The following is a 24,789-nucleotide window of genomic DNA, read 5'->3' as shown; positions in this document are numbered from 1 at the left end:
GATTTCCTTGTCAACCCATCTACGCACCTGTGCACCGGTTCACCGTGTCCTCCTCCCACACGATCCCCAACACTGCCTGAGCTGCCGGAGTGTGCCGGGCCCCGGCACTGCAGGGGTGGATCGGGAGCGGAAACCGCCATCCGTGCACCTCGGTCGTCTCGCTTCTCTGCCTGCAGGAGGCTGGCATTAAACTCCATGTGCGTGAGCTCACACGGGGGTCTCCCTTAGGAGGGATGAATCAAAACCAGGATGCAGCGATCCCACAGGGATCCCCCCAGGGCGAAACGCACGGGGTTGTGCTTTGAACAAAAAGGCTTGGACCGGCCCCCATGTTTCCCCACAGCGAGCTGTCGAACTGCCGCCGGACAGGGAGGGTCAGGGTGATGCTGCATCTACACCCTGGCTCTGGAAAGGCCTGGGGACACCGTTGACCTTGGTGGCTTTTGGTGGAGGGGGTGGAGGCTGCCTGGCCCGCAGGGATGGAGCCTCTCCCCCGAGCGTCCCTTAGCTGGTTTGCTGTTTTTTTTTTTTTTTTTTTTTTTGACAGGCAGAGTGGACAGTGAGAGAGAGAGACAGAGAGAAAGGTCTTCCTTTGCCATTGGTTCACCCTCCAATGGCCACCGCGGCCGGTGCGCTGCGGCCGGCGCACCGCGCCGATCCGATGGCAGGAGCCAGGAGCCAGGTGCTTTTCCTGGTCTCCCATGGGGTGCAGGGCCCAAGCACCTGGGCCATCCTCCACTGCACTCCCTGGCCACAGCAGAGAGCTGGCCTGGAAGAGGGGCAACCGGGACAGAATCCGGCGCCCCGACCGGGACTAGAACCCGGTGTGCCGGCGCCGCATGGCGGAGGATTAGCCTAGTGAGCCGTGGCGCCGGCCGGTTTGCTGTTTTGCAGGGATATTAACTGTCCCTGGTCCAGAGAGGCTGCCACACCTGTTTCTTCCTGGACACAGGGCGGCCACACGGCCATGGTGCCTGTGTTGCAGTCCCACCAGGGGCCCGTCGGCTTTCTCAGGCTCTAACCTGCTGCCGTCCGTCCCGGTCTTCATGGGCCTGGCCGATTGCACCCTCGCATCTGTCTGTGTGTCTGAGAACCAGTGTGGGAGCCCGTGCCTACGTGGACTCCGCATGTGGGGGCCCTCGGGGTGCTCCCCTGCCCTGTTGGGGAGCTGACGTGTCTTCTCCCCACACTGCAGGGGCAGTGAAAGCCAAGGCTGTTTTCCAGTGCCCGTCCCTGTGGGTGTCGTGCGCTGGTGAAAGTGCCGTGGCCTGGAAGTCAGCCTCCCGTGAGACAGAGACCTAGCGCCCTCTGTGGGCTTTGAGTTAGAACCTCAGTAAGGTATTGTCTACATCCAGAGAGAGAGAGAGAGAGAGGGAGAGAAAGGATGTTGTTCGGATCCCAAACCTTGCAGGCCATCAGCGGGGAGTGTTGGAGCCGGGATGGGTTGCGCTTTGGGAGCCTCAGCGGCCTGGCTCACACCTGATGGGCTGTGGTGCTTGGATTCTGCCCTTGGCTGCTCCAGGCCCTCTCCCAGGCCCCCTGCTTGATGCAGTTGAGGAACAGGCCCGAGGGCACCCAAGAGAAGGGACTTCCAGAACGAGGGAAAGCGGGGGTCGGGTGGCGTCGGGCCTGGGCAGGCAGCAGGTGCTGCGGGGTGGAGCCACACTCGGAGCGGAGCAGAGCAGAGCAGAGGCGGAGGGGAGGGTGGGGGCCGGCTGTGTGGGGGTGAGGGAGGAGGGTTCGCACAGGACTTCTCCAGGCATTGCACCTGCATACCCTCTGCTCCCCGTCCCCAGCTCCCGAGACCCCAGTCCGCAGCTGGCGCTCTGGGGGCGTGGTCTCGGTGTCCTGCCTCATTCCCCGTCATGGCCATGAGCTCCGTGATGCTGGTCCCGGGGGAGAGAGGGCAGCCCGTCCTGTCCCTGCGGGGCCATGGGCGGAGAGGCAGGAGCAGTAGAGCGTGCACCTCACCCTGGGGCTGCCCAGCCTCTGGGGGCTGCTCCCTCCCTCTCTGCCGGCCCCTCTCGGCACGCTCGCTCCATCCTCTGGCTGAGGCGAGGTGTCCTGACAGAGGCATTCTCTGTAGGGGTGGCCAGTCCCTCCCACAATATGTGTGCGTTGACTGCTTGCCTGTCTCTCCCTCTGGGACACAAGATTGAGGGCAGTGAGGACCCGGGCTAGAACCCCAGTGCTGGGTGGCCGTTCAGTGTCCTGCTCTTGCCTTGGTGACCAAGTCTGGCTCCAGACTTTTGCCCCATCCCACTGGAGAAGCAGGCTCTGCCCAGGATGGGGAGGGAGCGTCCAGGAGCTGGGATGAGGGGCGTGGTCTCAGCGGCTGATGTTGTGGGCGGGGAACACCATGCCCTGACCCTGACCCTGACCCCCAGCCGGAAGTGGAGGTGAGCAGGGCGAGGGGGGTGTATCCCCAGGAAAATGTGTGGGTCCTTCCACTGCTTTGGTGTCATCGGCACTCTGACATGAGTGGGCGGTGCTCCTGCTGCGTGGGCCAGCCCAGTGCTGTTCTCTGGATTTTTCTGCCTTAAGGAGCAGCATGGATACCAGCAGACTTGAGTTCTTTTTTTTTTTTCCTTTTTTAAAGATTGTATTTATTTACTTGAGAGATATAGTTACAGACAGAGAGAGGCAGACAGAGAGAGGTCTTCCATCTGCTGGTTCACTCTCCAAATGGCCACAATGGCCGGAGATCTGAAGCCGGGAGATAGGAGCCCCCTCGGGGTCTCCCACGCAGGTGCAGGGGCCCAAGCACTTGGGCCATCTTCTACTGCTTTCCCAGGCCACAGCAGAGAGCTGGATCGGAAGTGGAGCAGCTGGGACTGCTGGGGTACAGACTGGGGTTCTAATTCTGACCCTCGAACACTCACTCACTTCAGGCAAACCAAGCCTTTTGGAGCCTGTTTCCTGGTTCAGGCTGGGGTGGAGGTACCTTCGCCCTCCCTCCGTTCCAGGATGCAAGGTGCAGAGAGTCAGGCAGTCTGTGCTCGGGCAGTGCCGCCCCCTGCCCTCCTCCACGGCCTGCACAGTGAGAGGCCCTCCCCAGGGACCTGGAGGGCTGAGATTTGTGGAAACAGGCACCTGGTCTTTCAGTCCGTCACTACTCGTGGTGCCCATTGCTGCCCAGTGTCCTGGTCACAGATCTGTAAGAGCCAACGGAAGGGAGACATCTCGGTGTTGGAGTCGCTGTGCGCTTCTGCCGGCATTTGTACCAACAGAGCCCAGGCCCCACGGCCGCACGGAAAACACCCTGAACACACAGTAGCTGAGACACGGTGGTCTTTCATCATGCACTCCTGGAAATAGGTAGGAGGTTTGGGTTTGGGGCTCTGGGCTGAGAGGGCGTCTGGAGACTATGCGCCTTCTGTCTTGTGGCCCTGCTCTCTCACGGTGGCCTTTCTGTCCACGCAGTCAAAGCTACAGCAACAGCACCACACCCACCTCCTAATCCGAGACGGGGTGGGGGGGGTGCCTGGAGCTCAGCCCCGCGTTCTGGGCAAGCCACACCTACAGCAGCCCCTCCACTTCCTGTGCGGGGAGCGGGACTGGAAGTGGAGCAGCCGGGACCTGAACCGGCGCCTACGTGGGATGTCGGCGCCCTAGCCCCTGCGCCACAGCGCCAGCCCCACACAAACCTCTCCTGTGACTTCCTGAGCACTGTGAACACTGTGGCTTCCTGGACGGCTGTAGGCGCACCTGACGCTGACGTACACAGCCGAGAGCGCGCCACGCGGAACGTGGAGACTGGGCTAAAGGCGATTGCTCGGGGCTGCGCTGTGGCGCAGCAGGTCTAAGCTGCAGCCTGCGGCGCTGGCATCCCACATGAGGTTTGAGACCGGCAGCCTCACTTCCTATCCAGCTCCCTGCTAATGCACCTGGGAAGGCAGCCGAGACGGCCCGAGTGCTTGGGCCCTGCTCCCACGTGGGAGACCCAGACGGAGTTCCTGGCTCCTGGCTTTGGCCTGACCCGGGCCCAACCACTGTGGCCATCTGGGGAGTGAACCAAGCAGATGGAAGATCTTGTGAGAAGACGGAAGGCCAGCGTGCCACATTTGCTCTCCTCCTGGGTGCCATGGGCTCTGCACAGTCTTGGTGGCTGGAGGTGCCTGTTACGGAGGTGATATGGGGGATGGTCACCTCCCCGGTGCTCCTGATGGGAGGGGAACCAGACGAGAGAGTGGGCGGCTGGCTTGGGGCAAGCACACAACCCTGGAAGAGCCGCTGCTGCCTGGGCCTGGAGTCTCCTTCCCACCCTCTGCAGGGCCTTAAGTGAACTGAGTTGCCACCTTTCGCCCTTGCATTCAAAAATAGAACTAAACACTGTCCAGTGGAGCCAAGGCTCACCGCTTTCAAGCCAGACTGCACTGCTCACTGCCCCGGCGCTGTGGCCCTGCCGGGTCACTCAGAGGACCAAGGATTGCAGTGACCCGCGACCATCGCTGGGGTGGGAGCAGAGACTCAGGCCCGCGTGGCACTCGTGGCCGTCCTTGGTGGCTGTGGCGGTGCAGAGAGGCCCTGTCGCCGACGGAGCGGCTGCACACGGACAGCTGCCTTAGACTGGGACTCTCCCGCTGCGGCATCCGTGCCTCCGTTTCCATCTCCGTCACAAGGGCGAGGGGAAGCCGAAGGCCATGGCCCTCTGTGGGAAAGAGCTACCCTCACTGTGATTGCCAAGTTCTCCGCAAATGTCAGTTACGGCTGCCTGGGGCCGGGCTGGCCCGCAGGACCCCCAGGCCGAGCCGAAACAGACCCAGCAGAGCAACGCAGAGGTTAAGGAACCGCTCTCTCTTCTGCTCCTCGCTGGCGAGGTCCGGCTGGGGTGTCGCTGGCACCACGGCCCACTCCTCTGTGGGTCATTTCTCACACCGGCTGGCTGTGCTGTCAGCCGGCAGGTGCACAGCTCGAGGGCGGGTCTCACTCTCACTGCTCCTTGGCGGCTGCTTGTCCCTCTACTCGTCCAGGGAACGCATGCTCTTGGGTGGGGCTCAGGACCACTCAGGCAGCTGAGCAGGACAAGCAACACAAGGACAAGTGTCACAGAGGCAGGGACTGTGGCCTCCAGGTTTCCTCCTGCCTGTCTGGTCCCTGTGCTTCTCACACTGGCCCCGGCCGGCTCAGCCCCGCGCCTGCCTTAACTCTGATTCTAAGGCCTCGCTCAGGTGCCCTCCAGAGGCCCGCGGAGGTGGCCTCTTGTCCTGGATGCAGTCCAGGGGACGAGTCAGCACTTGAGATGGTGTTTCTGGCTCTGGCCCCCTTTCGGTCAATGGGGCGGTGCGTCCACTATAACACGTACTTCCTGCCCCCGGAAACACGAGTGCACCCTCTCCCCTGTGAGCAAATGAACAGCACCACAGAGCCTGCGTTCGGCGTGCCCGGCGCCTTCCCCATCCTCTGTCCCCAAAACTGCGGTCTCATTTCTGCCGTTGGACTGGGGCCAGGCTGGTGCGGAGCTCACCGCCGGCTCCCACCCCACGCTTCACCCCTCCAGCCTAGTCTTCTTGCTCTTCATCCTTGCAGTGTCACAGCTGCCGTCAACACAGTGGCCTTGAAACAACACACTGGGGGCCGGTGCTGTGGCACACCAGGCCAAGCCTCTGCCTGGGATGCTGAAATCCCATATGGACGCCGGTTCGAGTCCCGGCTGCTCCACTTCCCATCCAGCTCTCTCCTATGGCCTGGGAAAGCAGTAGAAGATGGCCCAAGTGCTTGGGCCCTTGCACCCACGTGGGAGACCCAGCAGGAGACTGGGGGCAGGGAGAGAGAGAGAGAGAGCCAACACACAACAACAATGAAGGTCTGAGACCTCCGGGGTCTCAGGAGGGCCACACACTTGTCCCTGGGCAGCCTCACACAGCCACTCTGTCCCTTCCTGTAAAGGGTCCCCTGCCATCGCCTGGGCCAGGGCCACGCTGAGTGTCATCCGGGGGCCGGCGTCAAGGTGGCCCCTCGCTCTCGTTTGACGGATTCTTGCGCTGGAGGTGAAGTGGAGAGGAGACCGCGGGACCAGAGACGGCCGAGCACGCGAAGTCCAGGGCAGCCTGAGGCTGAGCAGGGGCCCGGGATGCAGAGCCCCTCGTGTGTTGGCTCAGAGACCCGGAGATGGGAAGGCTACGCTGACCCCACTGTTCAGAATCAAAAGGCAGCTGGAGCGGCCGCTCTGGGCGAGTGTGCAGCCCGCTTCTGTTTAGCTCGGTTTATTAACGTGCCCAGGGAACGGCTCTGAAGGAGACGCCGGTAGCTCATCAGCAGCTTAAAGAGCATCCTTTTTATTTTTTTAAGTTACTTTAAAATGCAACAGTTGGGAGATTTTTTAAAGCCTTTTAAAGTGATGAGTGGCTGTTTCTTGCAACTTGCCTGAGGGTGGCCACATTTGTGGAGAGTCTCCTAATTCCCCAACACCTCCCCAAAGACACCCGAGGACTTTCATGTGCGTGTGGAAGGAACAGCAAGAAATGCAGCGGTCCGAGGAGGCGCTAAGAGGAAGGAATGCCCCCTCTTAGTCGTTAGGAGGGTGGACCGAGAGCCGAGAGCCAGCAGGCAGCGCTCGTGTCTTGGCGTCTGCTGTGGCTGGAGCAACGGCCCTGCCCCCCTGGGACCCCGCGCCCTGGGGCTCAGGACCTGTGATTGTAAAGGAGCTGGTTCATTGTTCTCCTGGGGAAAACTCCAGGTAGGGTGGGGCGCAGACCCGGTCGGGGATTGGGTTTGGGGACCAGGGCTCTGGGAGCCTGGGGGTTGACGTTCCATGGGAGAGACTGCCACCAGCGGGGCGGGGCATGAGCCCAGGCCCTCTGTCCCGCCCTGTCACTTCCAGTGCTGCGGCTCCACACTCTCTGATCTCGGCAGCACACCTTCGGAACTCATGCCATTTCACCCGCATTGTCATCAACATCTTAGGTGCACAGCAGGAGCCTTCGACACCTGACCCAGTATTTCTACCTCGAAGGTGACAATAGAAGGCTGGCATCGCGGTGTAGCACATAAAGCCGCCACCTGTGGCATCGGCATCCCATATAGGAGATGGTTTGAGTCCCGGCTGCTCCACTTCCCATCCAGCTCCCTGCTAGTGCACCTGGGAAAGCATCGGAAGACGCACCAAGTGCTTGGGGCCCTGCCCCCACATGGGAGACCTGGAAGACGCTCCTGGCTCCGGGCTTCAGACCGATCCAGTCCTGACCATTGCAGCCATCAGCGGAGTGAACCAGAGGGTGGAAGACCTCTCTTTGTGTGTCTCTCCTCTCTCCCTGTAACTCTTCCTTTCAAATAAATGAAATAAAGCTTTAAAAAATGGAATTAAAGATAGATTTTTAAAAAGATGGAAATCGGATCTGGGGAACAGTGACGAGCAGGACCCTTAGCTCAACACTGATGGAGAGACGCTCAGGGCCAACCTAGTGACCCATCAGGAGGGGCTGGCAAGCAGGGGCATCGCGGACCCGCTCGCGACGGGGGCTTGTACTTACGCACACGCAGTCATGTTCAGAAACCCCGAGCGCAGGCTGCAGAAGGCACACGCGGAAGCCACCACGCATCAGGCACCTGCTGTGCGCTCCTGCCTCGTCCCGGTAATCTTCACGACACCCCGAGGTGCTGGGAGGTGCATGTCTCATTCCAGAATGAGAAAACGGAGACTGGAGGAAACTAAATCACTCGCCCAAGGTCGTATGTAAATGATAGAATCGGAATTCCAGCTCTGTGAGTTCTGGCTGAAAGCGGCCACATTCTCAAAGAGACAGAGGGGCTGGCAGGAAGACTGACCCGATCTCCAGGGCAGGGGCAGGGGCAGGGGCACAGCAGGGGCAGCGGCGGCTGGGGACACGCACGTCCCATGCTGGGGTGCTGGCTCCAGTCCCAGCCACTCTGCTGCTGACCCAGCTCCCTGCTGATGCGCCTGCCAAGTAGCAGGTGATGGCTCCATGCCCGGTGTCCCTGCCACCTGCCATGGGAGACCCCGATGGAGTTCCCAGCCCCAGCTCTTACAGGCATTTGGGGAGTAAACCAGAAGATGGTCCAACTCTCTCTCTCTCTCCTCTCTCTCTCTCTCTCATCTGCCTTTCTAATAAATAAATCAATAAATCTTTTAAGAAATTGTTCCAAGTAGTTAACTCTGGTGTTGAGATTATTTTATTTTTTTCCTTTTTTCCTCCTCTTTGTATATTCTGATTCATCCATGGTGAACAGATTTTCTGCCCGCACTCATTCATCACTCAGCTGTGCGTGGAGAGCTGTGTGCCTGCGGTGCAGGCGCGGCTCCAGGCCAGCCCAGACTTGGGGTGGGCACAGCACAAAGCCGGGCCTTGTTCACGCTGTAACGGCAGAAGGCAGACTCTGCCCCATGCAAGCAGGAGGAACACAGAGTAAACCCACTTCGGCAAGTGTGATGGAGGCAGTCAGACGGGGAAGGGAGGCAGAGAGCACAGGGTGGGAGAACACGTGGCGGGGGCAGCCTCCCTGGGATGTGCCCCACGGAGAAGGTGGGGAAAGTGTCCCAGGCCCAGGGAACAGCAGCAGAGGCCTTGGGACAAGGAGTTACCCGAGGGATTCCAGGCACAGCCCGGAGTCCAGGGTGGCTGGGGTGGGGGGAGCAGGAGGCGGCCAGGTCAGAGGGGCGTCAGGGTGGTGACTGTGCAAGCACTCGTGGGCCACCGGAAAGACCTGGATTTTCTGAACAAGACAGGAGTTGGCTGAGAGGTGGCGTGAGCTGACTCATCCGAGTGGGAGAACTCAGACTGCCTTGTGGGGAATCGGAGGTGAGAGAAGACAGTGGGGAGGCAGCTGAGAGGATCCACGGGGCAGAGGGAGCTGTCACACCTGGGAGGGGGTGCTGCTGGCGTCTTACGTGGAATACCTCCTCTTGGCAGGGCTGCCCGTCACCGCAGGATGCCCAGCACGGCCCAGCCGTGACTGGCCGGTGTGATGCCCCCGTACCTCTGCCTGGTACCATATGTACACTGCCAGGCAAAATTGGCAAGCGGGGGTGAGAACCGCTGGGCTCCGGGCGAGAGCAGTGGGGCTGTAGGAAGGTCGGAGCCAGGGGTTTTCATGCTTCCTGTGGGGAAAGACTGAGAGAGAGAGACATCGAGGATGACCTCAAGGTTGTGGGGTCCAGTGACCCAAGGGCGGAGCCGACCTTGACTTAGGAGGGGGAAGTGCCAGGGCAAGGTGGTCTGCGCTGGACTGGGTGTCTAACCCGTCACTTACGCCAGTTTATAAAAGGCAGGCAGGAGTTCTAGGGTCACGGATGCATGCAGTGTTCCAACGACCACAGGGGAAGGGGGCAATGCCAAGGGCACGGAGGACCTCGGGTCATGCGCTCTGTCTTGAGCTGTTGGCCTACGCGTATCTTATCCCAGTGAGGTTCCAGCCCGGCACAGGGGATCCCACCGGGAGAGGTCACCAGCGTGTCTCTGGCTCTTTGGAACCAAAGCGATGGGTGCAAGCCAAGTGTCTGATGTTGGCAACCTTGGGTTTACTTGCGTCTGGAGTTATTTACGACAGCACCCCCGCCTCGATCCCCCATTGTTTGGCTTCACCCCACAGAAGAGGAGGGCTGGGTTTGGACAAGAAACCTGCATATCCGAGTTATCAAATGAAAAAGACGTTCTTTCCATTTGCAAAAAGTCCGCTGCACTTTACCTATAATTCTTGGGATAGATCTCGAGCTAAAAAGTGTCTCGATAAAGCGCAGCTATAGATAGAAACTTCTCATCTGTCTGCGGATATAAACAACCGCAGGAAGCTGAGGACACCTGTGGACACGGCTCTCTTGGTTTCTTCGTCACAAACTCTCTGCCACCCTGCAGAGGATTGCTGCTTTCTGTTTGCTGTGTGGTTTCCAGGGCTGGGGTAGGCGCTGAAGCCAGGAGCCAAGGATGCAACCTAGCGCCCCCTTGTGGGAGGCAGGAACCCTAGCACTGGAGCGGTCCCTGCTCCCTCAGGGTTTGCACGGGTGAGAAGCGGGAGACAGGAGTGAAGTCCGGTTTCGAGCAAGAAGTAACCCAACAAAAGTGAGCAGGAGAGAGGCTGGAACATGCCCGAGTAAGTGTAAAACACAGATAGTATCTAGAATGCGTGCACGTGACTGCCAAAGGCCTTTCCAAATGCAAAGCGCATTTCCTACAGCGTGCCTGTATCCTTAACTAAACTGGTGCATTTGGGAAGACACAATTTCACCCGGACTGTGTCAGCGGATTGATCTGTGAAGCAAAACCCTGCTGCCCCCGTGCTGATCGGGGCCTGCTAATTGCCTGTCTGATGTGAGCCCTGTGGCGGGGTCGGGGGAGTTCCAGCACCGATTAGGGCTGCCAGTAATAAAAGTCATTCATCAAGCGGGCTTTTTCAAGTTTGTGTTGTGGAGGTCCATGAAACTGTCAGATTAATTTACCACCTGAAATTCGGACAAACCAAGTATCTCTGTTTTTGCTTTGCTATCTGAGCTCGAAGAAATGTAAGTAGATCCGCCCGCATTATATGCAGGCTCTGAAACTTGGGGTCTTGGTTTTCTCACCACAACCTTAGCAAAGCCACTGCCAAACACCAGCACGCCCCCCCCCCCACCAACCCAGAACATTCACGGGCGTTTGGGAAGCTTCTAGGGACAGCCAATGGGACGTCCTGCCTGCTTTATCGTCTGTGGCTATCGAGCATTGGAAATATGACTAGCGCTGCCGGACTGAGGTCTTCATTTCAATTAATTTTCATTTTAATAGCCACGTATGGAGGAGGGCTGCCACATCGGACGGCTCGGCTTCTACAGGATGTCCTAAAGAGGCAGCATTCAGTGGGAATGTAAGACCATCTCTCTCTCTCTCTCTCTCTCTCTCTCTCTCTTTCTCTCTTTCTTAAATCTTTATTTATTTATTTGAAAGTCAGAGTTACAGAGAGAGAAGAGAGGCAGAGAGAGAGAGAGGTCTTCCTTCCACTAGTTCACTCCCCACTTGGCCACAACGGCTGGAGCTGGGCTGATCTGAAGCCAGGAGCCAGGAGCTTCTTCCAGGTCTCCCACATGGGTGCAGGGGCCCAAGCACTTGGGCCATCCTCTACTGCTTACCCAGGCCAGAGCAGAGAGCTGGATCAGAAGTGGAGCAGCCGGAACTTGAACCTGCGCCCCTATGGGATGCCGGCACTGCAGGCAGTGGCTTTACCCGCTAAGCCACAGTGCTGACCCTAAGACCATCTTTTCTCCCTCTTCAAATCTCCTGCTGCCTCTCTGATCCTTCCGTCCTTCCTGCAAATGCACACTGCCTGCCTGCCCCCGCAGGCTCCATGCCTGGTACTAGGGACTAGGGACTCCAGTCAGTCTCTGTCCCCGTGGCATTAGCCAAGGTTGCAATGACAGTGAGGGGCTGTGGGCAGGTGAGTGCCATCAGGGTGAGTGCCTGCTGCTCTGGGTGTCTTCCTCAGAGGTCTCTCTATGACATGTAGCCATTTTTTTTTTGAAAGGCAGAGTTACAGAGAAGCAGAGTTGAGAGAGAGAGAGAGAGAGAGAGAGGGAGGTCTTCCATCTGCTGGTTCACTTCCCAGATGGCCACAATGGCCAGAGCTGTGCTGATCCGAAGCCAGGAGCCAGCAGCCAGGAGCCAGGAGCTTCCTTCAGGTCTTCCACGCAGGTGCAGGGGCCCAAGGACTCAGTCCATCTTCTACTGCCTTCCCAGGCCATAGTGGAGATCTGGATCAGAAGTGGAGTAGCTGGGGCTGGAACCAGCGCCCATATGGGATGACCACAGGTGGTGACTTTACCCACTATGCCCCAGTGCCAGCCCCGACATGGAGCCATTTTTGCTAACCTAGCCTTTTTTTTTTTTTTTTTTTTTTTTCTGACTATTCATCAAAAGTGGACCAGTGAAGTGTATTGAGACAACTTAACTGAGAGAGGCGGGCGCTGTGGCAGAGTGGGCTAAACCTCTGTCTGTGGTGCCAGCATCCCATATGGGCCCCAGTTTGTGTCCTGGCTGCTCCTCTTCCAATCCAGCTCTCTCCTATGGCCTGGGAAAACAGTAGAAGATGGCCCAAATGCTTGGGCCCCTGCTACCCATGTGGTACCCTGGCTGGAGATCCTGGCTCCTGGCTTTGGCCTGGCCCAGCACCGGTTGTTGTAGTCATTTGGACATGAAGTAATGCCTTGACAGTAGGGACTCCATTTTGGAGCACCTGAGACTCCATCTTGAGAAAGCACCCTGCACCACCCCCCCCCGCCGCTGCCCCCGTGAGACTCTGGTCTGAAACTGTGACCTAAAACACTCAGACAGCAGCAGTCCCCTACATCACACTGGGCAAAGCATAGAAACCCCCCGGCATGATTGCTCAAGCTTAAAAACAGATAGGCTGCACCTGGGTTAATGATAAGATTGTAATTTGTCCATGTCCCACATATGATTTAGGCCAATACCTGGATAAATGTCAAGATTATAACTGAAATTGCTAAGATTGTAATTGACGTTAGTTTTGCATAGACTTTAGGCTAGCTTGACCCTAGTAACCATGTAGTCCCCTCCTGGTTTTGTGGTTTTTGGCTTTATAAACCTGTTGCTTTGGGCTTCGGGGTCAAGAGTTCTTTGGGGCATGAGCCCGCTCTCCACTGCTGGCAATAAAGGACCAGCAAATGTTATCAGCATGTGGCTCTCCTCCGTCCGCAGGTGCTCAGGCACAACATGGCGAAACCAGAGGATGGAAGATTCTCCCTCTCTCTCTCTCTCTCTCCATCTCTCTCTACCTCTCTCTCTCTCCCTCTCTCTCCCTCCCTCCCTCCCCCCCTCTCTCTCCCCTTCCTCCCTCCCTCCCCCACTCTGCATGCCACTCTGCCTTTCAAATAAATAAAATAATTTTTTTAAAAAAGAAAAGATGCTGAGATGCTGCCAGACGCCCGAGAGCACACACCATGCGCCTCCATTTCCGTGGAAGGTCGGAGTGGGCGATCCGTGGACGCAGGAGCCGACGGGTGGAAGGGCAGCCAGGAGGGAGAAAAGGACCTTGTCGGGGAGAGGCCAGGGAGTGGCTGGGCAAGCACGGACGCGCCCCTGGAGGGACGGGTCTGGAGGACTGGCAGGTGCATCTCCAGGACCCTGGCTGAGCGGCTCCCGTGTGGCTCCCGCTGGAGCCCAGGCGTGGGGAGGTCACCTCCATAGCTGCTGTGTGGCTGTTGCAGCCTCAGTCCAGCGAGGGAAGCGGTTCCCAGCTGTCCTGGAAGCACTAAGACAGGCCCTCTCCTCCGCCGTGGCCTTGGGGACCAGCGTGGCCGCCTCCGGATTGACTGAGGAGACTCTGATGTAGCATTTCTTAGCCGGCATGTGGTAGCGATGCCGGGCAGGGGCGCCAGCAGGGGCTGCGCAGAGCCAGCGAGTGGCCAGAGGAAGGGCAGCGGGACGCAGAGGCACGGCCAGGGCCCCTCGTGGGCAGCGGGAACGGCTTCACGGCGCGGCGGACGGCGAGGTTTCCACAGCTTAACTGTCTCGGGGCCAAGGATCAGAGGGCAGCGAGCCGCCTGCCACCGGCCGGCTTCAACGCGGCTGCCTCTCTCCGGGGCAGGTGCACCGTGACTGCCTCTCTCCGGGGCAGGTGCCCGGCGGCTGCCTCTCTCCGGGGGCGGGTGCCTCTCTCCGGGGCAGGTGCGCCGCGGATCCATTGCTCCATCTCCTCTTTGTCCCGAGGCCCTGGGGACTCTGTGATGGGAGAGAAGCCGTCGGGGAGGGGCGGGGGCTCCTGGGGCGGAGCAGCAGCGCAGAAGAGGGTGGGGCGGCCAGCTCCAGGTCGCAGGGGCGGGCGGGGAGTCCTGGGGAGGGAGGCTCTGTGCGGTTGGCCATCGAGGCTCCTGGAGTCGCCTGGCATAGAGGAAGACTGGAAGGCAGGACAGACCCGGGGACCACAGCGGCAGCGGCCTGTCCACTGCAGTCCCGTGTTCTTAAAGATCTCTCAGAAACCCTTGGGTTCAACCTGAGGTCCCCAGAGGTGCCACGCCCCAGGGCAGCTGTGCGGGCATCCTGGGCTGCAGACCCACCTCTGCTGGCCGTCTCTCCTGGGCGGGCCGAGATTGCAGGTGTCCAGTTCAGCCCAGGCCCGGGGACCTGGAGATTCTGTCATGGCCGCGGAGCAGGTGGGGAGCGAGGCTTCAGAAGCGCATGCGCTCTTGGGTGGTTTTGGGCCCAAGGCTCCCAAGTGCCAGGCCCCCCCCACCCCGGGGGGTGTCTAGGGGCGGGGCATGGAGGGAGGGCTGCCTCTGTCCCTGTGCGGCTCGGGTGGTCGGTCCCTGCGTGCTGGGCACTGCCTCTCGGCCTGGACCTGCCCAGGCACGGGCTCGTGGGTGACGCTGCTCGGACGTGGGATGGGCGGAGCAGCACCTGGGACTTCCTGTGCTCCGCAGCTGTGTCTGCAGGCACCGGAACGGAAGGGGACAGGGTCCCGTGTGCTACGGAACACTTCCGCATGAGGTTCCAACCCGGGGCCACGCGTGGCTGAAGACGCCCCCAGGGCCACACGTGGGAGCTGGAGACGGGACCTGGGACGGTCTCTGGCTCCTAACACGCGGCCTCCCGTCGGCCCTGTCAGCTCTGCTCCCAGCTTGAGAGAGTCACCCACACCAGGGGCGGGGTTTGTTGACAGACAACACAAGTCCAGCAAAGGATTCTTATAATCCTTGTATGAACAGAACGTGCCCTCTCCTGGAGGCAGGGTGGAGAACCAGTTTTTTTTTTTTTTTTTTTTTTTTTTTTTTTAGATTTATTTATTTGAAAGTCAGCATTACACAGAGAGAGGAGAGGCAGAGAGAGAGAGAGAGAGAAATCTTCCAGCTGCTGGTTCACTCCCCAGATGCCCACCATGGGCAGAGAGGGGCCAGGCAGAAGCCAGGAACTCCATCCAGGTCTCTCACATAAGTGGCAGGGCCCTAAACACTTGGGTTGTCTCCGCTGCTTTCCCAGGCACGTTAGCAGGCTGCGGGATCCGAAGTGGGGCAGCCAGGACTTGAACCAGCACCCACATGGTATGCCAGTGTCACAGGAGGCAGTTTTACCCACGATGCCACAACGCCAGTACCTGGAGACCCAAATAAACAGCACTATTTGCACTTGCAGCCCAAGAGGACGCACCCCCGGAGCCGACGCCCCGCCCCCCGGAGGGCACACTCCTGGAGCTGGAGCCCACGCCCCGCCTCCCGGAGGGCGCACACCTGGAGCTGGAGCTGATGCCCGTCCCCCAGAGGGAGCACTCCCGGAGCCGACGCCCCGCCCCCCGGAGGGCGCATCCCGGGAGCGCACCCCCAGAGCTGGAGCTGACGCCCCCTCCCCCCCGGAGAGCGCACTCCAGGAGCCGGAGCGACGCTCCGCCCCCGGAAGGCGCACCCCGGGAGCCGATGCCCCCTCCCCCCGGAGGGCGCACACCTGGAGCCCACGCCCCGCCTCCGGGGGGGGGCGCACACCTGGAGCCCACGCCCCGCCTCCCGGGGGGGGCGCACTCCTGGAGCCGACGCCCCGCCCCCGGAAGGCGCACCCCCTGAGCTGGAGCCGACGCCCCGCCTCCCGAAGCGAGACTGCTCTGGATATGAATGAACGAGGCGCTGGCAGGAGGCAGCAGGAGGAAAGTGACGTGGGAGAGCGGGCCACGCGTGGGGGGAGAGGAGAGAGCTCTCCTGGGGAGAGAGGTGGCCTCTTACGAGCCCCGCAGGAAGGGAATCCAGAAACCCGGCCTGGGGACGCGGGGATCGGAGGGGCCTCTGGGTCTGGAGAACCCTGACGGGCGAGGTGGGCAAGGCTGGGACGTTTCGGTGGCTGCACGGTCTGCAAGCAGGGAGGGAGGGACAGAGAAGTGGCCAGAATGGCTTCCCAGGGAGAAGGCTCTTGGGGCTGTTGGTGGGGACATCACACATGGATGGGACATCCACGTATGAGGAACACGAGACATTCACGTGGGAGGGACCAGGGACACCACGTGTGTGGGTACCCACATGCCAGGGCCTGGGACAGCCAGAGGGACCAGGCTCAGGGTGCACACAGTCACGGTGTGTTCCGCCCAGGACCTCCCGCGCTGAGTGTTCCCTGCAAGCCGACATGAAGGCAGTGCACCTGCCAGGAAGCCTCAGCCTGCCTGCAGCGGGCGGCCAGCGAGGTCCCGAAGCCCGGGACGAATGGCTGCGCCCCATCCTGCAAGAACAACGCCCCAGGGCCTGTGGTCTGCTCACAGTGGAGGTGCCGGGGACCCAGTGCCCAACGCGAAGCGCCGATCACAGCTCTGCAGCCTGGAAGGTCTGGGCCCGCACTGCTGTTTGCTGGGCAGGACTCCCCCCCGAGGGCTAAGACAGCTGCCCCCTTGCTGTCTCCATATGGGGAGATGGGAGAGAGAGAGAAGGAGGGAGAGGGAGAGGGAGAGGGGGGCAGCTTTCTGGGTCTCCCCTTATGACAGCACTGAGCCCATCAAAGGGGCTTTGCAGCCATGGCCTCACCTAAACCTGATTGTCTTCCCAAGCCATGCCTCGAATACCGCGTGCTGGGGTAGGGCAACACGCAGATCCAGTCCGTAGCAACCACCGGTGCTGATGGATTCCCTGTGGTTTCTGGGTCCAGGAAAGTCCGCCTCAGAGCAGTACAAAACCAGAATCCAGTAGGGGACAGGGCGCAGGTGACGGAAGGGGCTTGGTTGCACCTGAGTAGTGTGCCCGCTGCTGAGATTCAGGGTTGGGGCGGGACCGGGCAGCACGGGCGAGAATGCACCCTGTGCCCGTCTCCCCGCTGAGGGGCGGACATCTGGAGCCGGCACCTCCGGCGCAGTGTCTGCCTCCCAGACCCCAATCTTCTCAGCTCGCTCGGAATGGAAATCACCCAGGCCGCGGGGAGGCGTGTCCTGCAAGACAGCCCACGCTAGGAAGGAACATTCTTGGAATCAATTGTGCTGGGAGGAGGAGTGGAATTTGGCCTCCAACGCTGGACTTTGTAAGATTAGAAAATGAGGGATTCGGGTTTGTGCATGGGGCGGGGGGGGGGGTTGCATAAAAGTTGGGGGGAGAATGGCATGTGTTGCATCACGTTTTCCTGCAAACTTAGAATTTGGAAAGCCACCTCGAGCGCTCTGACCTCAGGCGGGACTTCCTAGGCAGCAGACGAGAAGGCTGGAGCAATCTTTTCTTTCCAGCGATTGAAGCCGGGAGCTGGCAGAGACGTGGCTGCGGGCCGCCATGTTTCTGCAAGTCTGCAGCTGGATGGAGCCTGGTGCGGAGGCAGGCGTGAGGGTGGAGGCTCAGAGGGGCTGAATCGTGTCCTCCAGGATTAACACGTGGGATCCTAACCCAGTGTGACTGCGTTTGCAGACAGTCTTTAAAGAGGTGATCGGGGCTGGCGCTGTGGCATAGCGGGTGAAGCTGCCGCCTGCAGTGCCAGCATCCCATGTGGGTGTTGGTTCGAGTCCTGGCTGCTCCACTTCCGATCCAGCTCTCTGCTATGGCCTGGGAAAGCAGTGGAAGATGGCCCAAGTCCTTGGGTCCCTGCACCCGCATGGGAGACCTGGAGGAGGCTCCTGGCCATTGCGGCCAACTGGGGAGTGAACCAGAGTATAGAAGAGTGTCTCTCTCTCTCTCTCTCTCTCTCTCTCTCTGTAACTCTTTCAAGTAACTAAATAAATCTTAAAAAAAAATAAAGTGGTTTTCAACATTCAATGAGGTCATTGTGTTTATCCCAGTCCAACATGACGGGTGTCCTCTTAAGAAGAGATTGGGACACAGACACGCACAGAGGGCGCCGCTACAGGTGCACAGGGAGAAGACAGTGTCTGGGAGCCCAGGAAAGAGGCTTCAGATGAGCCCGGCCCTGTTCACACCTTAACCTCAGACTCCTGTTGCCCAGAACTGGAAGAGAACGAACTGTGGTTTCAGCCACACAGGCAGGGCACTTGGCTAGGGCAGCCCTGGTGCACTGGTCCACTTCCTGGTCCAGGGCCTTCTTGAAGGTCATGTGCCTCCCTGGAGTCCATGAGACAGCCCGCTCGCTCTCTGGACCAGCAACTCCTGTTGATCACCAGGCTCCCCCGAGTCGCGTTCTCATCAAACTTGCAACCACAGGAGCCCTGGAGACACGGCACTGGTGACAGGAGTCCCCAGAGCCGGAGAGAGGGTGGTCACCACAGAGCAACGGCTGGACAGACTGGGGTTGTGGCAGGAGCCAGGTCTCCCAGGGCCTCCTAGGCTGCAGACGGGAGCTCTGGTCTGCGCAGGGCAATGAGATGATCATACGGGGTTTTTGCAAAGTAGCTGAGCGCAGCCCTTTCACCAAGATGGCACTGAAGGCATAGAAGGAAGCTCCTGCCCCTCGCCAGGGCAAAGGCTTCGAAGGCCAAGTAGGCGGTGCTCAACGGCGTCCACAGCCACAGAAAGAGGAGGAGCCACAGGGCGCCCACTTGACTGCTACCCAGGACAGCCTCGGGAGAGCGCCCCCAGGAGGAAGCAGCTGGACCTACACCGAGTTCCCCTGACCACGGAGGAAGACTTCAGCACACGCGAGCTCCCTGTGGACGTCCAGCCTGTGAAGCCCGGAGCAGACGGGCCGGGAAGAAAGCCCGGGCCACTCCCGCGGCCGGAGTCAGCCCCCTGGGCAGGCCTGAGCGATGGAAGAAGGCGCCCGACTGTGACGCTCTGATGTCGCCAACAAAATTGGGACCATCTCAGCTGAGTCCAGCTGGCTAATTCTAAGCATGCTGTTTTCCCCATTAAGAAAGAAAGAGAAAAATAACTGACCGCAGGAGGAAGTGAATTGGGAGGAGGGAAATTAGAACATGGGGCACTGTGATCTCTGATAGCATTACCTATCTATCCATCCATCCATCCATCCATCCTTCCATCCACCCACCCACCTATCTATCTTTGGTGTAGCTACATTCCCCTGTTTCCTGAGACCCATCTCCTAAAACCCGCAGAATGATGAGTGTCTTTCGTGTGTCTTCCAGATGGCTGGAAGCTGGCAGCCCTGTGGAGCTCAGGAGGGGGCTGGCCACCAGGACAAAGGCAGGAGCAGGCCAGCACTTGCAGCTCCCTCAGGCAACTTCTGGGGAGCAGAGAGGGACTGACGTTTGGATGGATCACCAGCGGCCAGTGATGGGATAGCCATGCTCGCGCGTCTCCATAGAAACCCAAGAGGACTGGTGTGCGGGCAGCTTCCGGGTGGCCCTGGGAGGTGGAGGGGGAGTCTCTGTCCACCTGCCTGCTCACCTGCCTCCGCTGTAGCCAACCAGCAAATGCAAGTGTTGCCCGGAGCTCCCTGAGCGCTTCCCGAGGGAGGGCTCACGCGCACCCTGATTCACAACTGGTCAGTGAGAAGTGCAGGTGACAAGGCAGGTGTCACTACTGGCAGCCTTGTGGGCGGAGCCTCAGCCCTGAGACCTGCCCTGTCTGTCCCCAGTAGACAGAATCAAGCTGGACTGTTACAGGACACCCAGCTGCTGTCTGCTGGAGAGTCGCTGGCCTGTGTGGGAAGCCCACACACCTGCTCCCAGAGTGCTCTGGGCTCTGGCGGGCGTGTGCACCCGCTCCCAGGGTGCTCTGGGCTCTGGCGGGCATATGCACCTGCTCCCAGGGTGCTCTGAGCTCTGGTCGGTGTGTGTACCTGCTCCCAGGGTGCTCTGGGCTCTGGTGGGCGTGTGCACCTGCTCCCAGGGTGCTCTGGGCTCTGGCGGGCGTGTGCACCCGCTCCCAGGGTGCTCTGGGCTCTGGTGGGCGTGTGCACCCGCTCCCAGGGTGCTCTGGGCTCTGGTGGGCGTGTGCACCTGCTCCCAGGGTGCTCTGGGCTCTGGTGGGCGTGTGCACCCGCTCCCAGGGTGCTCTGGGCTCTGGCGGGCATGTGCACCCGCTCCCAGGGTGCTCTTGGCTCTGGCGGGCGTGTGCACCCGCTCCCAGGGTGCTCTGGGCTCTGGTGGGCGTGTGCACCCGCTCCCAGGGTGCTCTGGGCTCTGGCTGGCGTGTGCACCTGCTCCCAGAGTGCTCTGGGCTCTGGCCAGCATGTGCACCTGCTCCCAGAATGCTCTGGGCTCTGGCGGGCGTGTGCACCTGCTCCCAGAGTGCTCTGGGCTCTGGCTGGCATGTGCACCTGCTCCCAGAGTGCTCTGGGCTCTGGTCAGTGTGTGCACCTGCTCCCAGAGTGCTCTGGGCTCTGGCGGATGTGTGCACCTGCTCCCAGAGTGCTCTGGGCTCTGGTCGGTGTCTGTACCTGCTCCCAGAGTGCTCTGGGCTCTGGCGGGCATGTGCACCTGCTCCCAGAGTGCTCTGGGCTCTGGCGGGCGTGTGCACCTGCTCCCAGAGTGCTCTGGGCTCTGGCGGGCGTGTGCACCTGCTTCCAGAGTGCTCTGGGCTCTGGCGGGCGTGTGCACCCACTCCCAGGGTGCTCTGGGCTCTGGCGGGCGTGTGCACCCACTCCCAGGGTGCTCTGGGCTCTGGCGGGCGTGTGCACCCACTCCCAGGGTGCTCTGGGCTCTGGCGGGCGTGTGCACCTGCTCCCAGAGTGCTCTGGGCTCTGGCCAACGTGTGAAGGCAAATGGTGCTCTGTCTTTTCCTGTATCTCAACCGAACACCAGTGCAGGGGACTCCGCGGGAGCAGCGCTGAAGCCTGGACTCAGATCCTGGCCGCGGGGACGTGGGCAGATTCTCGGGCATTTCTCAGGTGCTCAAAGGAGCGAGGAGGGAGGGATGGAGAGGGAGTCGAGGTGGTGGATGGCTGGCGCTGCCTGCCGCAGGGACGGAAGCTGTGGACAGAGGGAGGGGAGAGAGCTGAATAAGACGAGCCTGGCTTTGCACACGGACAGCCAGGAAGGCTTCGAGTCCATCTTCAAGGGTGTGGCTGCAGCTGTGGAAAGAGGGCGGGGCTGTGCAGAGGAGGAGTGGGGAGAGCAGGAAGGAGGCAGAGAATCTGACAAACAGCAAGGGAGGGGTCTATGGGGAGGGGTTGGGCCATGGCAGGGGGAGCCGGGAGGGGCGCAAGAGGGCGAGAACCTCCGGTGACCTTGGCCACAGATGCCTTCCCGGGAGCTCTGGCAAGTGTGGCGCTGGGGCCCGGCGTGGACGGCAGAAGATATGGGAGCCAAGCAGCGGCTTGGGCGTGGGGCGGGGTCCCCCGGTCACCGAGGCGGAAGGGGAGAAGGGCTTGAGGCCTGGGGTGACGGCAGCTTCATGGTGGCGAGAGTGGGAAGCTGGGGTGGGCCTGCCCGGGCCATCTGTGGAGGGAGGGGGAAGATGGGGTGCACAGAAGGCACCAGGCACCCCTGAGAATTCTTCGTGGGTGTGGGGTCAGAAGCCGCTCACAGAGACACAGCTGATTTCCAGGCAGCATCCGGGCCTGGGCGAGACCAGAGGCCAAGACTTTGAAGCCCCCCACCATGAGGTCATTTGGATCCCCTCCCTGCCCTGCACAGCCCAGGCGCCCAGTTCAGGCTGGGAGGAGACGGCCGCCGAGCTGCCGAGAGGTCGCGATCACTCACTTCCGTCACCACCCGGGATGGCCACCGGCAGCTGTGCAGAACTTGGCCTTGAGGACCTGGGGGTCTGGACTGGGCAGCTGGGGAGGGGCTGCCTCTGGGGGCGCTAGATTCTGAAGTGGAGGCACACTGGTCGTCTGAAGCCGACTCTGAGCCCAGGGCCCCATAGCTCCTCCAGGCTTGGAAAATGACGTCCCATCGTCTATTTATTTGAAAGGCAGACTGACACACAGAGGAGGAAGAGACAGAGGGAAGCTCTCTCACCTGTTGGTTCACTCCCCCAAAATGTCCGCGACAGCCTGGGCTGGGCCAAGCCGAGCCAGGAGTCTGGAACTCCATGCACGTGGGTGGCAGGGGCCCCAGCACTTGGGCCATCTTCTGCTACTTTCCCGCATACATTAGCAGGGAGCTGGACTGGAAGTGGAGCAGCCGGGCCTCGAACCAGCGCTCTGATAGGGATGCTGGCGTTGCGAGCGGCAGGTTCACTCGCGGTGCCCCAACGCTGGGAGGTATGGAGGTTGGAATCTGTGCTTTGGTTTTCTCCCTCGGCAGTGCCATTTTCTTTCTCCTGGACAGGCAGGCGGCAGACCTGCACTGCTCTCTCGCGATGAGCATGCTCCAGTCCAACATCGCCGGCTCCTGTGTAGGTTACCTGGTGTGCATGCCCTTCCTACTTGGGGATTGAGCAGTAAAGGATCAGATGTGGGGGCGGGGCGCCAGTGGGGTCCAAAGGAGAGGGTGCGTTAGGCCCAACTGTGTCCCCGATGTCCATAGGTTGAAGTCCTTCCCCCCCGAGTGGTTGTGTTTGGAGCAGAGAAGCAATCAGGTTAAAAACCAGGTTAAATCCTAAGAGTGAAATGCCGAAGAGGGTGTCCTTACAAGAACAGACACCAGGGGGCGCTCTCTCCCTTTCTCCCTACGAGGCGAGGCTGCAGGAGCAGGTGCCACCGGAGACGCAGAAGGTGGCCCTCACCAGAAACCTGACTGGCCGTGCTCTGATCCGCCCGCGCTCCAGAGCTGTGGGCAGTGAATGTGCACTGGGCCAGCCGCACGGCCGCCTGCAGTAGCTGGAGCAGAGAGGCGCAGACGCTGGGGTCCCTGGCCGTAGCTTCTCCTGGAAGGAGACCGGTCAGCCGCGCCCGTTCGATTTCGCTGCGTCTGGAGCTCTCTGCATTTCTCTTTTGAAAGGAAACCATGCTGCTGTCTCCCACGTGCCCCTGGTAAGCCAATCAGCAGCCCTGAGTGCGTCAGGCCCGGAGGGACACAGACACGGGCCTCGGGTCAGATTGGAGCCCACCGATGGGCGGGGCATCGTGGGTTTGCTGGTGGGGGCAGCTCCGTGGATGCGGGCCCCCGTTTCCTGCACCTCCACCCAGCACCTTGCTCTCTGCCCGAGGGGCGGGCCCAGGCACCCAGGCTGTCCTGGGAGGTTGTCCCATGCCTGGGCCTCGGGCACAGCTGTAGAGGGGCAACTGCCCGCACTCCCCTCTTCCTCTGTCCCCGTCTCTCCCCTCCAGGGCCTGCTGCCCGCAGCGCTGACGCCGCACAGCTGTTGTCTGAGCCCTGGTGGAGTCAGGGGAGCTCCTGCTCCCTCCACAGGGCGCTTGGGCAGAGCAGCAGGAGGCGCCAGTGGAGGGTGGCACGCAGATGGGCTTTCCGTGGTGTGTGAGGGGCGCGTGCTCTCCTCCGCCTGCCCCTGTGTCTCCTGCTTCGGCCCTGGCCCCAGCACACAGGAGCCGCCCTCCCATAGCCTTCCCATCCCAGCCACACGGGGCGGGGACACAGCGCCCCCTGCTGGACACCCTGCGCAGAGAAAGGAAAAGCTGCCCCATCCCGGGGCATGTCCTCAGCCTGCATCGCCTTCTTGGTCCTGCCCCACTCTTCCCAGGCGGGCGTCGTCTTACTCTGCAGCAGGTGCCTGTCCCAGGGAGCCGCCCCCACAGGAGCAGCCTGGGCACAGAGAGATCGCAGGCTAACACGCTGGCAGGTGCATTCTGAAACCACATTTTCAGGACCGGAAATAGAGATACAGCAGGTGACCTAAAAAAGCCCAAATCACCAATACTGTGGTGCAGAAGGCTGAGCTGCTGCCTGCTACCCCGGCATCCCATGTGAGCACCGGCATGAGTCCTGGCTGCTCCACTTCCGACCCAGCTCTCTGCTATGGCCTGGGAAAGCAGTGGAAGATGCCCAAGTGCTTGGGCCCCTGCACCCATGTGGGAGACTTGGAATAAGCTCCTGGCTCCTGGCTTTGGCCTGGCCCAGCTCTGGCCATTGTGTCCATTTAGGGAGTGAACCAGCAGGTGGAAGACCTCTCTCTGCCTCTCCCTCTCTCTTCCTGTAACTCTGCCTTTCAAATAAATACATAAACAAATCTTTTGTAAAGGCCCCAATCAGAGACCCCACTGGGGCCCCCTCTCCATGTGGGTCTTGAACCTCTGGGTGGAGGCCGTGGTGCTCCCATGGGACTTGTGTGTCCCAGACGCATCTGCTCGCCTGGAGTGTGGTTTGGGGCTGTTGTGTCTACAGCATCACCTTCAGCACTTAGAGACTGTGTCTGCCTACGCCTGGGAGCCGCAGTGAAGGCAAACTGTGCCATCCACGTGCGTCCCGCAGAGCGCACTCCAGGCTGCCCACCCCATTAGCAAATGCACCAGCAAGCCCTCGGAGGGAGCTGAAACACCAAGCGATGTCCCCAGAGAAACGCTTCCTGGGCCTAGCACCTGTTGGCGGGACATGTGCACATCCCCAGCCGTAACCGGCTCTCTCTCCCTGGCTACCGCCATCTGCAGTCACCAACATCAGGTGTACAAGTCACATGCAGAAGCACCGGGGGCCGCAGATCTGCCAGAGGACGCGAGGGAGGCCCGAGGGTTGATGAGAGGGAGGCCCACCCTCGGGCCCACGGCGGGCGGGGGTCAGAAAGCAGCCCCGATGGCCTGCGAGACTGGGCAGCTATCAGCGCTGGCCAGAAGGCCTGCACTTCCTCCGCCCGGTCAGCTGACTGTGCTGACCGGGCCCTGGCAGGCTCCCAGGGAGACTACAGGCCAGAGCTCAGTGCTTCACCTTGCTGTTGGAAACCTCCCGCGCACGCACAGGAAGAGGAGCACGCACTCCTTAGCACCCACTCCCTGCATCTCGTCGCCCTCCTTGGGAGCCCCTGACCCTGATGGAGTTCCATTTGGTGACTCGAGGTCTCATGCATTTTATTTTCTTTTTTATTTTATTTTATTTTTTTATTTTTTGACAGGCAGAGTGGACAGTGAGAGAGACAGAGACAGAGAGAAAGGTCTTCCTTTTTGCCATTGGTTCACCCTCCAATGGCCACCGCCGCCGGCACACCAC

This window comes from Oryctolagus cuniculus, chromosome 8, assembly GCF_964237555.1.
Source record: "Oryctolagus cuniculus chromosome 8, mOryCun1.1, whole genome shotgun sequence".
Lineage (NCBI taxonomy): Eukaryota > Metazoa > Chordata > Mammalia > Lagomorpha > Leporidae > Oryctolagus > Oryctolagus cuniculus.
The sequence above is the reverse complement of the archived record's forward strand: the minus strand, read 5'-3'. Positions refer to the sequence as shown.